Source organism: Natrix helvetica (assembly GCF_964273705.1).
Source record: "Natrix helvetica genome assembly, chromosome: Z".
NCBI classification, from domain to species: domain Eukaryota; kingdom Metazoa; phylum Chordata; class Lepidosauria; order Squamata; family Natricidae; genus Natrix; species Natrix helvetica.
Genome location: NC_138554.1, coordinates 67,003,925 through 67,017,706, shown reverse-complemented (window position 1 = coordinate 67,017,706; position 13,782 = coordinate 67,003,925). Strand labels below are relative to the sequence as shown.

At 37.9% G+C, this 13,782-nt stretch overlaps 1 protein-coding gene across 1 annotated transcript in view; it reads left to right on the top strand.

Moving 5' to 3' along the window:
• CNTNAP2 (contactin associated protein 2) overlaps positions 1-13,782 on the top strand; it is a 1,236,760-nt gene that overhangs the window by 790,816 nt on the left and 432,162 nt on the right. The gene's annotated exons all lie outside the window — the stretch shown is intronic.

Here is a 13,782-nt window from a genome sequence, read left to right as displayed (position 1 = left end):
AAGTTCTGAATCTTTGTTAACCAATTTCACATGGATGATGTGTTAAGTGTCAACTTCCAGTGTTGTTATGGTGAGAGAAGGAGGGGGAGTGCATTCCATGCATTCTGTTGGCTGGATTTGGTTCTCAGATTACTGCAGCCAGCTTGGGAGGGGTGCATCTTATATGGGAATGTGATTTATGACACAGACTGAGGGGAGGGAAGGAACAGGGGTAAAGTTCAGCAATAAATCAAACAAAGCATAGACTTGACTGTGAACAGATCTTGCCTATGATGCTCCTAAAAAATGGCTACCATATTTTTTGGTGTATAAGATGCACCAGAGTATAAGACACACCAGGTTTTGAAGAGGCAATTTTCTTTAAAAAGTATGGTAGATAGGTAGATAGAGGGAGAGAGAGAGAGAGAGAGAGAGAGAGAGAGAGAGAGAGAGAGAGAAAACAATACAATAGGTAAGTAGAAAGAGAGAGAGTAGTTAGGTAGGTAGGTAGATAAAGGGGGGGAAAGAGAGAGAAATACTGTAGGTAGGAAGAGAGAGAGAGTAGGTAGGTTGGTAGTTAGAGGAATAGAGAGAGAGAATTGCAGTAGATAGGTAGGGAGAGAGAGTGAGTAGGTAGGTAGGTACGTAGGTAGAGAGAGGGGGGAGAGGGAGAAATACAGTAGGTAATTAGGGAGAGAGAGAAAGAGTGAGTAGGTAGATAGAGGGATAGAGAGAGAGAAAGAGAGAGAGAGAGAGATAGAAATACAATAGGTAGGTAGGGAGAGACAGAGTAGTTAGGTAGGTAGATGTTTCCAGTTGTATTTATCCATGTACTGGAGAAGGAAATCACTGACAATCTGCAGCACCTTTGTTTCTGCTGGCACAGCACTTGATCAATCTAATTCTCATCAATCACTCCTTCCTTTCTGAAAGGAAAAAAAGGGTTTTGCACTCTTACAAACTTCCCCAAAATGGCTTGTTTTTCACGAAAACAGGCCCATTTGTTTTTCAAAATAGCCTTTGGGGGCTTGCAGAGTGCTCCTAGGGGTGGGGGTGGGGCAAAATGAGCAAAAAATGGCCCGTTTTTTGCAAAAACGGGTCCATTTTTTTTCAAGAAAATTGCATGCATAACCTTATGGAGGCTTATAGAGTGCTCCTGGGGGCTGGGGAGGGCAAAATTGAGCAAAAAATGGCCCATTAGTCACTCATTTCTGCCCTCCCCAGCCCCCAGGAGTTCTCTGAAAGCCTCCTACAAGCCTTGTATGGCTATTTTTGTGAAGGGGCGGGGCTTCGGGAGGCAAAAAATGCCGTATTTGATGAATAAGATGCATCCAGATTTTCAGCCTCTTTTTTGAGGGAAAAAGGTGCGTCTTATACTCCGAAAAATACAGTAGTTTTGTATTGAAACATGAATCAATTAGGGCATTGTTAGGAAACCTTACATATAACCGTATTATATATATATATATATATATATAACTTATAGCCACTCTGAAGGTAATTTCAACCATCCCATGAAGATGATTTCTTGGTTTTATCTACAGTAGTTGGGTTGACATACTTCGCTGTAGGTACCAACCCTTCTCTAATGCAGAGACAGAAAAATATACACATATACATTCATCTCCTACATTCCATAGGACAAAGAGTGAAAAGAAAAGAAAAAGAATAACATGGACGAAATGAGGGAAATAACTTTTTATGACAAAAAGAGTTAAAATCCAGCAGACAAACAGCTGCCCTTCTGTCATGGCCAACTCAGACTCTGATGAGGAAACCAAGCACTTGCAGGGACAGGATAACCAGGAAACACAGCTGCTGGTGATCTCACAAAATGACAAGTCTGAGCTGCTATCCACTGACACTACATGGGCTCACTATGCAGTAAAAACAAAACAAAGATGTTCTGCAAGTCTTCTCATAAGAAAGGAATCTTTCTCATGAGAAAGATCTAAATGAGAACACCAGGGTTGCTTCTGTTTAAGAACAGCAGCAAGTTCAAGCCTCTCCGTTGACAACAACTGTTCATTTACTCAGGCTCCTGAATTGAAACCTCATGACTTTATGGACTTGAATTGGGTGATGATCCTTCTACAATGTTTGGACTCTTGCACTTTGCTTGATATATCTTTGCTGTTTTTGATTTTGAAGTGCCAAGTATACAACCACCTCTCTATCTATTTGTGAGTGAGAATAATACCTGCATGGGTATCCATGGTTTCCAGCTATAGTCACTGGCATTTCTAGCATTTTTGTTTTGTTTTCACCAGCATTTTCTATACAGATAAGATAGCTACAACACCAAAGGGAAAAAATGGACAATTCATTTGAGTTAATTTCTATCTCAGTAGATAACACTGTAGATGCTAAAGTATTTCCTTTTTTCACCCAAATAGTTTGAATTACATAAAGTTATTTTTACTTTGCTTATTGTCAAATAATGATCTTGGTGGTTTATCTTTAGTAACATTCAATAGATATCATCAAAAGTCACTTTCTTCTGTCCTACCCTTATCCTAGAAACACTTATAGTTTTACTTTTGGGCCAAGAGAACTGCAGAATATTTAGATTCTAATCATAACTGTAATTGCTATGATATGATATCAAATTAATGAGGCCATATGACTAATTTGAAGATCAATATCTTTTTCCATGTAGCAAATAATTAGCAGAATTTAAATAATTTTATTCTTTAATTTGTTTTTTGGGGGAAATTGGAATACAATACCTTTGAAAGTAAAGAAATGGAGAACATTTTCAAGAAGAAAATATTGATTTATAGGAAAAAATAGTTCATTTTTGGAGTATTAAATACTATCAAGTTATTTTTTAGTTTTGCTGAAGTATGTTTAATCCCAATTGTCTATTGAAGAATTTTATTTTATTATATTATATCTAGAATTAGTGGTAGGAAAGCATATGTTTATGAAAGGGCTAATTCAAATATGTCCTTTGCATCTCATTGGCACAATAATTATGGAACATATTTAAAGATTTCTCTTCCCTGTCTATGACTTTAATAAAGGTTTGATTTGATTTGAGATATTTTCTTTCTTTTCCATCTCCTGCAGTTGTTGGTGAAGTCAGCTATGCCAGCTAGATTGATTCACTATCTTTTTGGATGAAACCCATCTAAATTTATTAAAAATTATCTACCTTTGTTTCAAGGTCATATACAATAGTTGTGAGCTGTCTGCTTTGGAATTTGCAGAGATAGGAACCCTTAAAACTGTGCTTTTTCCTTTAACATATTTGTTCATTCATGGGCTTGAACACAAAGACCTTTCTGTTAATGAACTAGCCTTCAAAGTTAAGCAGCTTATGAAACTTTGACTCTCTAGTTGAACATTAATGCATGTTTATTCCAACTTGTTTATGAGGCAGCAGAGAACAGGATCTGTATTGTAGAATGGTTCCTAGAGGATTAGCACTCTTGCAGTTCTTTCATTTTAGCAAAGCTTTGATAATATAAAATATGTTTTCTAAGGTGTAGGTTGTTCGGGGGGAAAAAAACCAATTCTCACAGAGCCAGTAAAAAAAAAAAAGGGACAATGAGGCAGCTGCACTACCAGTGCAGTTAGGCTGTTGGGAGGATAAAATCAAATGATTAAATTATGAAGAAGTACAAAAATAGCTACAGCATCTAAGACAGGCAGGGTTGTCAAATTCAATGCCCGGGGCCCAGATCCGGTCACAGGGTGCTTAGATCTGGTCCGCAGGGCTGCTCTGGAAACAGTGAAGGACTGGCCCGTAGTCCTACCAGCAAAAATGTAGCTCAGGAGGGTGTGGGCCGCAGGCACCCCCAACATAAGTGACATCAAGCTGGCCATGCCCACCCTGGCCCAGTGAGGTCAAATGATGTGGTGCTCAATGAAATTGAGCTTGACACCTCTGATCTAAGAGAAGAGCTGTAGCTAAGTAGTGGAGTGCATTCTGTACATGCAGAAATATTAAGGTCCAATCTCTTGTGCCTCTAGATTCTACTGAAAAGCGCTTGTGTATTACACCTGGGAAATTGATCGCAGTCAGCATATCCAGTTAGTGGTCTGATCTGGTCTAGGCAGCTTCTTTTCCCTGTTATGTAATATATTGAGTTGGTTCTATACTACAGACAACATACTTTTATTTCATATCAATCTGCTGAGCAATAAATGAACTTAAAACATATCAGAACCATGCATCTTTCTTAAAAGCCTGATTGTAGATTTCTTGCAGCTTTTCTCCTGAATATTATACCTCTAAATAGAACATAGAATAATAGAGTTGGAAGGGACTTCGGGGGTTATCTAGTCCAACTACCTACTTGAAAAGAAGACCCTATACTATTTCAGACAAATGGTTGTCCAGTCTTTTTTTGAAAGTTTCCAGTGATTGAGTTTTCTTGGGAGTTCCTATCCCATTTACATTTTATCTCCTGAATGTAGTACATGTCAATGTATAAGTGTATAAGAGTTCGTGAATATGAATATTTGCGCATACCAGGGGTTGTGACACAATGTCTTTCGGGTCACCCTAGGAGCCATCCAGGCAGAAAGCCATTTTTTAATGTTGCCTTTGTTATATTTGTGTTGCATTTGTGCTGCCTTTATTTATTTATCAGCACAAATGCAACATTTGTGGGTGTGTCTGTGTGTCTGTGTCTGTGTGTATTATATATTATTATATTATTATAATATTATAATTCCTATACATTTGTCAATACCTAACATTTCTGCACAAATAGTACTCTTTAAATAATGAAATATCAATTATTCATTTCATTATCAATATTCAAATTAATGCATATTTACATTAATGTATGTACCCTATATTATATTGCAATTATATCAGTGACACTTTACCATACAGGTTCTGGAGTCAGCCGGAAAGGAAGAGAATAAGAACTCCCAGAAATGGGCACTTTCATTTGAATTCAACAAGTCTGAATCAAGTTATTGTGTGTGAAGTTTCTCCATGGAATAGAATTGTTTCCTGCAACTTAAATTAGTATTTGCCCCTTTAATTACTTCCATACCATCATTTTCTCTGACTGTTCTTCTGTCTCCTTTCTGTAAAGGAACATTAATAAGTCTTCTGATGATGCAAAGAGCCCAATAATTTTTATTCTATGAATATATAATTAATAATTCATAGAAATAATTAAGAGTATTTTAGGCATCCATAGAACCATGGGTGGAGAGTCCATTGTTTTTCATCTGCCACTATCCTTTTTTGTTAAGTCCTTAAAAATTCTCTTGATCACATGGTCTAGTTTCTCTATTAGATTAATGTTTACTTTAATTTCCAGTAATGCTTTGATTTTGTATTGTGATCTATCCAGGATAATTATGCTTTGGCCTTTTTCAGCTAGATAAATAATAGAGTAACAAAATAACAGAGTTGGAAGGGACCTTGAAGGTTTTCTAGTGCAATCCCAGTTGGAGCAAGAAATGGTGAACTTATGGCATACGTGACACAGGTGGCACATGGAGCCATATTTGCTGGCATGCTATCCATCAACTCCAGCGCGCAATTGCATGCCGGCAGCTGATTTTTCGCTTTTCTAGATGGCTGGGGGTGCATTTTTCACCCTCCCCAGGTTTCAGGAAAGCCTCCAGAGGCTGGGGTGGGCGAAAAACAGACCCAACAGGCCAACCGGAACTTCCAATTGGTATAGGATCTTCTTTTCAAGCAGGTGGTTGGAATGGATGACCTCTGAAGTCCCTTCCAACTCTATTATTCTACGTTGTGTTTAGAGGTATAATATTCAAGACAAAAGCTGCAAGAAATCTACAATCAGGCTTTTAAGAAAGATGCATGGTTCTGATATGCTTTAAGTTCATTTATTGCTCAGCAGATTGATATGAAACAAAAGTATGTTGTCTGTAGTATAGAACCAACTCAATATATTACATACATGAGAAAATGGATTTTAGCATGGATGAATGTGAGGTGGAACTAGTATAAAAACATAATTTGTATCAAAAACAGTTAATTCAAATATAATATTCCAGAAAGAACATTTTAGATCTTGCATATTAAGACTCAGCTTTTGAACTAGTCCTTCAACACTTGCTAAAAATTTCCTTGTGTTTCAGGAGAAAAAGTAAAACCAGAGAGTTTGAAAGTGCAAAAAAACAAAAAAACAAAAAACAACCTACTTTTAATAGGGAAAAGAAGCTGCCTAGACCAGATCAGACCACTAACTGGATATGCTGACTGAGATCAGTTTCCCAGGTGTAATACACAAGCACTTTTAGCAGAGTCTAGAGGCACTAGAGATTGGACCTTAATATTTCTGCATGTACAGAATGCACACCACTACTTAGCTACAGCTCTTCTCTTAGATCAGAGGTGTCAAGCTCAATGAGGACTGCATCATTTGACCTCACAACACCAGGGGGGGGCATGGCCAGCTCGATGTCACTTGTGTTGGGGGTGCCTGTGGTGGCCCGAGCACTCTGCCACAAAAATGGGCTCCCAAGTTTCATTTTTGGCTTCCTACAACCCTCTGTCAGAGAAGATGTAGCTCAGGAGGGCTGCCCACTGTCACTACGTTAATTTGTTTGTCTAACTTGAGCATCTATTCTGAGCTATACTGTAGAACAGTTTTTTCTTATCTGACAATGAATTACTGCACATGTTTTCTTAATACATCACACATTCTTCACACATTCTTGTACTTTCCTTCTGATCTTCGTTTGCCTGCCAGAGGAGGTGGCTCCTCCTTGTGGCTCTTGCCAAAATGTAAGGTTTAGATAATAAGATTTTATTTTTATTTTCATATTAAAGTTGTTTTCATTAGAACATGTTCTCGGGTTTTATTTATTTCTTATCAAGAGATATGCTTCTCGGAAGGGCTGCAATCTGCACCTCATTAAATGAAGGTGGGAGGGAAACTTCCTATCCTTCACACCCACAGCCCTCCCGAGCTATGTTTTTGCTGGCAGAAACATTGCAGGCCGGTCCTTCACTTTTTCCAGGGCAGCCCCACGGACCAGATCTAAGCACCCTTCAGGCCAGATCCTGGTCCCGGACCTTGAATTTGACAACCCTGCTTTATTTTCTTTATATCTTTCTTTATACTTTCAAGGGCTGTTCTGTCCCCTGCTTTGAGGTGGTTTGATTCTGTATTCTTCTGGTCAGTGGTATGATTGTCTTATGCTTTTATGACTTTATGCAACTTTTATGCATAGGTTATACAGTTCGAACTTTCAAATACAGTTTTTATTAGGTCAGATGTACTTTGGCATTTATCGTTTCCTACATAAGATGTATGCATATCCAGGTGACACAAATCTGTGCTCTCCATATGAGAAATTATAATAGTCAGTGATGGAGCAAAATACAATTCATTCCTTCAATATTATTTATATGCCATAAAAACTGGCTTCATTGTTTTCCTTTAGAAGTTGGGAATTGTGTTGCCCTGTGTAGATTACTTCCAGCTCTCTCATGCCTTCTAATGTCTTCAAAGCTGCAGATAGTTAATATGATAGCATACAGAACTGGTTTTCAGGTCAAGGAGTTACACAGTGAAATGAAGGAGTCATTGGAATTATTAAAACAAACTTTTCTAAAGACAATGTTCAAGGATTTGTACCAGCTAAATAACAAATATGTTGGAAGCTATGAATGGAGTGCTTAAACTCTGAATGGAGAAATTTTCTTTACTAGATCAGATGACAATAATTTAAGAAGCACAGGGACTTCTGCCTGGCAAGTTATAAGCCAGCAAATTTGTCGGACTTCATCCTTGATTTCCTGCATTTCTTTGGAAAAGGAATTTTATATGGGATATATTACATGAAACTAATCACAAATGTTAGTTTTTAGTATCAATTGCTCATTTAAAAAGAAAAAAGAATGGTTCACTGTGAAAGAAATATAGTACCTGAATCTAGGGGGCATATTAGGTTTTCATGGTGATTCACTGTAAACCATTGCAGTTCCTTGTTAAAGAATATGATGTGGCTGTCAGTGCTGAGGTCATGTCTAGACCCAGATTTCATTAACAAACTGGTTTATATCAGAATGATGTACTGCATGCTGTTTAGTTAATATCTATGCCTATTTAGAACACAGAATACTTCACTGCATGTAGAAGATTTGAGCAGGACAGAGTTTAATCTTAGCAGCTCTTTCTTCAAATTGACTCAGTAGTACTTAGTAGATATATTAGGTTTACACATACTCTGTAGATAATGAACATTTTAAAATATGGATTACTTCTATGAATTGCAATATGTCACCATATTTGGCAATGAGATGAAATATTTAATGTATTTCAATGAATGCATATATTTCATGAAATAATAGAAGCTAAATATAATTTAAAGCATTGTGAATGAAGTTGCTATAAAGGTTCTAAATGATAAAAATGAAAAATAATAGTTCCTTTCTTAAAATAAACACACATCTCATTCTTTATATGAAAATCTAAATCATCAATGTCCTCCCAGAGAAATGGTGATTAAACAAAATTAATAAATTACTGAAGTTCATCCAAAATGACACAAAAAACTTTTTTCTTCTTTCATCCCCCAAAATGTAGGCATTTTATTAAAGTGGGGGAAAGCATTGCAGTATGTTTTTGAGGCCTGTCAAGTATTTGGAAATTAAGTTTATTGATCATATAGCTATAGCAATAAGACTTATTGCAATAAGACTTACTGCTTTACAGTGCTTTACAGCCTTCTGTAAGCAGTTTACAGAGTCAGCATTGGGTCCTTATTTTACCCACCTCAGAAGGATGGAAGGCTGAGTCAACCTTGAGCCTGGTGGAATTTGAACTGCTAAATTGAAGGCAGCCGACAGTCAGCAGAATTAGCCTGCAGTACTGCACTCTAACCACTGTGCCACTGATATAAGAGAATATAAGAGAATTCAATGTCTTTACAGTTAAAAAAAAATGTGTCCCAATTTAGTTTTGATGAGCATGTAAACAAAAAAATATTTTTTAAGACTGGAAAGCATTTGCACAACTTTTATCCCAGTGTACTTTTTTATTTTATTAAAACACAATTGTATGTAATAAATAAACCTTTCCCATTTTGATGGACTTTGATCATTATTGTCTCAGGGTGACTATGCAGGTATGTCTCTGCAGTTTTCTTGGTAATGGAAAATGTTACAGTTTTAAAAATTGATTTGATTGTGAAAAAAAAGTTTAAAAATGTATTCCTCAATACTTGCATCAGAATGAAATTATTTTTGTTATTCTCTTCCAACTTTATATGTTTGAGAAGGTGTTGGAAAGAAAAAAAAGGGAGACGAATGCACTGCTATTGTACCAAAACAAAACAATGATTGTGTATATTCAGCTTTCCCTCAAAATTATTTCTTTTCTTGTCTAACTATAAGGCATTAATATTGGGCATACAATGTGACCTCTTCCTGTAGTTCATTCTAAATGTAAGAAATGTAGGAAATCTGTGACTTACCACACAGATACAGTAAAAGCTTGATGGTGAGAGAAGAGCCATCAGAAGAATTATTATCATTAGCAATGGATAGTAAAGTCATTTGCGTAGTATCAGTCATAAATTCTGGTGTATGATTTGCCTTTATACTTACAGTACTCTATGTAAAATTGTTTCCCAAAGTCTTCACATGTGATTCATGCCAAGATGAGAAGAAAAACTTATTAAGTTGAAAACATGGCAAGCATTTTCTTGGATTTTTCATTGTGAAGAAAATAAATACTTTGCCATATAATTTGTTAGATAAAATGTGAATCATAAACAACTGCTACAATTGAATATTATCTGGCTCACTCCTGTATTATCTCTGCTAAATATAGGAAAATATTTGCAAGCAGTTATGGACCCAATTAAATAATTTTCATTTGTATTTGCTTTTTCTCCATAAGGGCATGGAATTATGATATATGTCTAAATTATAAGGGGAAAAGAACTAAAGGTTGTTCTATTAAGAAAGTCCTTTTTCTTCTGCTCTAAAGTAAATATAGAAAATCTGCTCTTTCTCACAGATTTGTTTGAACATCAGAACAACACATTTTTTACCCAGAGAGGATTGGTGTGTGCATGTACACACACACACACACACACACACACACACACACACACACACTATGGTCTCTAAAAAGATTACTGTACTGGATTATATGCTAAAAATTTATCACGTTTGTTTTCCTTTTTTTAAGAGAACTCAAAAACCACTGAGACTTGCAGAAATACAAAGGATCTGTATTTAAAAACTGTACTTTTGAAATTGGTAGTGACTTCATCTTGCTGCTACAGATCATTAGTTATTCTGTATTCTTATCCAAATATGGCAACCATATTTATAGGCTGGCATAAAGTATTTTAAATCATGCTTAATTATTTCCTAGGTAGCTTCAACTAGAATGAAAAGGGAATACCTCTTCGGGCTTTCTTTAAATACTAATTATGATTTATTGAAACCATAATAGCTGCTATAATCATAATACTTAGTATTTTCATGCTTCTGTGGGAGATGAAAGCATTCACCAATTAATCACCACCAATCTTCAATTACTGTTTGTTGTTTCATACACAGTTGTGAATTAAGAATGTATTTTATTTTACCTCTCACCATTTCCTATTTCTATAACAGATACCAAAAGGGTAATAAATTGGATTTGGTCTTTATTGTATGTCTTTTTCTCTGAGAAATATTATAGAATTTTCTGGTGATAGCTGGATCAGTTATTTTTTCTGTTGATATAATCTTTGAATTGCCTAAAAACCCGAACCTGACTCCGGAAAAAAGAAAGAGCAGATTAAAGGAGTCCTATTTTACTCCACTAGTCATTGCCAACTACAGGGGGCAGTGCTCATCCTCATTTCAAGGCCATTGAGCAAGGGCTATCTGAAGACATTTTTGTAGTCATGTGTCCAGCATGACATCATGGAATGCTGTTATTTTCCCACAAAGCCTCTCGCTCCTAATTTGTTGCTCTTCTCTGCACTCTTTCAAGAGTCTCAATAACCTTTTTATACTATAGTGACTAAAACTGGATGCAATGTTCCAAGTGTAGTCTTACCAAGGCTTTATAAAATAGTACTAACACTTCATGTGATTTTGATTGTTTCCCTCTGTTAATGCAGCCTATGCAAATGCATTGGCTTTTTTGGCGGCTGCAGCACTCTGCTAGCTCATATTTAAATGATTGTCCATTTGGACTCCAAGATCTGTGTCACAATTACTGCTATTCTATACCTGTATATTTGGTTTTTGTTGCCTAAGTGTAAAACCTTAATTTTCTAATCATTGGTTAAATAGGGCAGTTTGAATGCAGTTTGTCAGCCAGTTAGGAATCCATCTTGGGGTGGTGCTGTCTATTCCACATTTTTCTAACTTACTAAGAAGTAAGTTCTAGTTTACTTTGTAAAATACCTTACTGAAATTTCAGTATACTTTGTCCAGAGCATTTTGCTGGTCCACTAATTTAGTCACTTGGTCGAAGAATAAAATAAGATTTGTTTGTCATGACATTTTTTTTTTTTGACAAACCCATGTTGGTTTCTAGTTATAACTTTGCTTGCTTGTATGTGTTCGCAGATCTGTTGCTTGAGAATAGAATAGAACAGAACAGAATAGCAGAGTTGGAAGGGACCTTGGAGATCTTTTAATCCAACTTCCTGCTCAGGCAGGAAACCCTATACCAGTGATGGCGAACCTATGGCACGCGTGCCACAAGTGGCACGTGGAACCATTTGTCAGGGCACGCGAGGCGCTGCCCTGTCAGCTGGCCAGCACGCATGCGCGTGCTGGCCAGCTGAGTTCACCTTTTTAAAAGGTATTTTTCGCCTTCCCCAGGCTCCAGAGGCTTTATAGGAGGCTGGGGAGGGTGAAAAGAGCCCCCCCCGCCCCCCCGGAGGCTTCAGGGACCGTCCCTGAAGCCTTCGGAACGCTTAAAACCACCCTCCGAGCAAACCGGAAGTGACTTCCCGGTTGCTCGGAGGGTCGTTTTAAGCGTTCGGAAGGCTTCAGGGACCGTCCGAGGCTTCCCTGACGCCTTCGGAGCGCTTAAAACGACCCTCCGAGCAAACTGGAAGTCACTTCCGGTTTGCTCGGAGGGTGGTTTTAAGCACTCCGAAGGCTTCAGGGAAGCCTCGGACGGTCCCTGAAGCCTCCGGAGGGCCTCCGGGGGGTCGGGGGAGGCTCTTTTTGCCCTCCCCAGGCTCCTATAAAGCCCCTGGAGCCTGGGGAGGGGGAAAACATGTAAAAATGAGGGGGCATTGTGCGTGCATGCGCACTGGGGGGTGGCGCTCATTGCATTATGGGTGCGGCACGCCCACATTCGACCCCCCTGCGCGCCCCCCACTTGTGGCACGCGACCCAAAAAAGGTTCGCCATCACTGCCCTATACCATTTCAGACAAATCGTTGTCCAATCTCTTCTTAAAAACTGGAGAATTCACAACTTCCGTAGGGAAGTTGTTCTATTGGTTAATTGTTCTGTCAGGAAATTTATTCTTAGTTCTAGGTTGCTTCTCTCCTTTATTAGTTTCCATCCACTGCTTCTCGTCCTACCATCAGGTGCTTTGGAGTGTAGCTTGACTCACTCTTCTTTGTGGCAACCCCTGCGATATTGGAATACTGCTATCATGTCGCCCTTAGTCCTTTTCATTAAACTAGACATACCCAATTCTAGCAACCATTCTTAATGTTTTACCCTCCAGTCCCCTAATCATCTTTGTTGCTCTTCTCTGTACTCTTTCTAGAATTACAACATCTTTTTTTTTACATTGTGGTGACCAAACCTGGATGCAGTATTCCAAGTGTGGCCTTACCAACTCATTATAAAATGGTATTAACACTTCACATGATCTTGATTCTATCCCTCTGTTAATGCAGCCTAAACTGTGTTGGATTTTTTGGCAGCTATAGCATACTGCTGGCTCATATTTCAATGATTGTTTACTAAGTGTCCAACATCTCTCACACAGTTACTACTATTGAGCAAGAAACCATCTATATTGTACCTGTGCATTTTGTTTTTCTTGCCTAAATGTAGAACCTTACTTTTTTCACCCTTGAATTTCATTTGGTTAGATAGCACCCAATGTTCAAGTCTGTCAACATCCTTTTGAATCTTAAGCCTATCTTCTGGAGTATTGGCTATTCTTCACAGCTTGGTGTTGTCTGCAAATTTGATGAGTTCCCCATCTATCTCCTCATCCAAATAATTGATGAAGATGTTGAAGAGTACTGGCCCTAAAACAGAGCCTTGGGGTACCCCACTGCATACTTCCCTACAAGTAGACGCAGTTCCATTGAGGACTACTCATTGAATGTGGTCAGCCAGTTAGGAATCCATCTGGGGGTGAAGTTGTCTAAACCACATTTTTCTATCTTACCAAGTAGTAGATTATGGTCTCCTTTGTCATATGCCTTGCTGAAAACCAAATAAAATATATCCACAACATTCCTCTGATCCACTAATTTTGTCACCTTGTCAAAGAATACAATAAGATTTGTCTGGCATTTTGACAAACTCATTTTGGCTTTTGGTTTTGACTTTGTTTGCCTCTAGCTGTTCACTGATTCATTGCTTGATCATCTTTTCCAAAATCTTCTCAAGTATTGAGGTCAGGCTGAGGTTTCCTGGATCTATTTCTTTTCCTTTTTTGAAGATGGGAACTACATCAGTTCTTTTCCAGCCCTCTGGTAGTTCCCTGGTTCTCCAGGATTTTTGGAAGATATAGTTCAGTGGTTCTGAGATCGCATCTGCCAGTTCTTTCAGAAACCTGGGGTGTAATCCATCTGGTCCCAGTGATTTAAACTCATCTATGACAATATCATTTCCCTCCTTTTATATTGACCCAAATGCAG